Source organism: Thermobia domestica, chromosome 9 (genome assembly GCF_964235325.1).
Source record: "Thermobia domestica chromosome 9, izTheDome1.hap1.1, whole genome shotgun sequence".
NCBI classification, from domain to species: domain Eukaryota; kingdom Metazoa; phylum Arthropoda; class Insecta; order Zygentoma; family Lepismatidae; genus Thermobia; species Thermobia domestica.
Window position 1 is genome coordinate 74,872,093 of NC_137462.1, and position 1,818 is coordinate 74,873,910.

Below are 1,818 nucleotides of genomic sequence, written 5' to 3' on the forward strand. Positions count from 1 at the left end.
TGTTTATGTGTTCTACACCTGCATCCATTTATCCAGCGCCGTAACTTAGATTGTTTTCTTGGGAGCGGGGTAAGCATTAATACGCGTATTTGGTGCTCCTAGGAAAAAGTTGTTTTTCTAACCTTGGGCTCCCTCTTTCCATCTTTCTCTTACTCTTTATGGTCCCGTTCGTTAGTTACACCTTTGATCCCGTTCCATACACGACAAATTAATTAAGGGGGCAATATTGACAAATATCAAAGTCATACGAATAAACATTACTTCTAGGGCCCCTAATAGAATTTTTTTTTTATTGAAATGGGCCAACGACTCAATTTTGTTTTATTTACCTTTTATGTGTTGTTTTGTTTATGTAATATAGTGGACATATTCGATGCTTCATTTATAATTTCATGTTCGTATCGTATACGGAGTAAGAAAATGGGAAGCTTCCTTGGGGAAGCATTTGCCCTCTCTCTCCTCAAGTTACGGCCCTGTCACTTATCACATACTAGGCTGGTAGCCAGCCCAAAAATCTAGGGGAAGCCCAGTCGAAGTTTGTGAGGGAGTCCCGATCCAAACGTATTATAGTTAATCATCATATTATAGCTCAGCGTACAAATTTTCGACTAGAAATTGGCGACTGGAAATTTAGAGCTGGCGACCAGTGTTCAGTAGGAATGGTTTCTGCCTGAACTCACAGGGCAGCGCATTTTCTGTATCGTAAGAAAATAATTGTCACCAAGTGAGAGAAAACACGGAATGTGAAGTCTTTCTTTGTCAAACCAAAAGCCGTTTGGGGAGGGGGGACATCTCAATTTGTACGTGAGAGATACTGGCGACCAATATTTTTGGATTGGCGAGTGCGTCTGACTTTGAAATTTTGCACCCTGTTATAGTTCATTTGCAAGCGTACTGTGAAAATTTTAGGGGACCAGTACCGTAAAAATTTAGAGGGGCCCGTACCCCTAGACCCCATGGATAAGGGCCTGTCACATATTAATATCATGTAGGCCTATCATTAATTTTTATGTCAATTATATATTGTGGATTTCCAAATTTTTTGTGACAACAAATCTTTCGCGGAGCACATCATCAAATATTGTGTGTGGAAATGCTATGTTTTCATATAAATATACAAATATCTCTATATAACGTGTATTAGTGAATAATTATATTTTAATAATCTGTAAAATGTAAATTGTGCCTTAAAAATTGTTTCTCAGGGTAGGAGTTGCATTCATGAGTGCAGATTCACTTTACGAGGACTTTTTTTAAGGGTCTTCACTTCAGCGAAATTAAACTACCGCTAATTTTAGTTTTTCTATAATATCTTCAAAACTAATAAAAATATTCTCTTTAAGTATATTATTTCATTAACAGATAATCATTTTTAAACATATTTTCTTTACCGGTCTGTTACTCTAGTATAAAATTAATAAGTTGACACCAAATCAGTTGCAAACACTGCTCAACTTACTATGACATTTAGTGACGTCATATTGTGTGGTGCTCTGGTTTTGTCAACTTAAGATCTCCCCTTAATGCTCCCCGGAGCCCGGACTGAATTCAAAACGCGTCTGCTGGAATTTTTAACCAATTATAAGGCCTGTTACAGTTTCGTTTAAGACGTAACAGTAATGACGCAATCAAAGAATTGTACATGCACATTTACGACGAAAGAAGCAATTTATGCGTGCTGCGCATGCGCAGTGCTGAGGTGAAATGTTATTTTCACACAAGACTGGTACCAGGGGTGTGTCTCCAAGAGCGACCTTTTATGAATTGAGTCCCGGTGATCGATATACATACCTTTAAATTTATAGTTTAATATTTTGC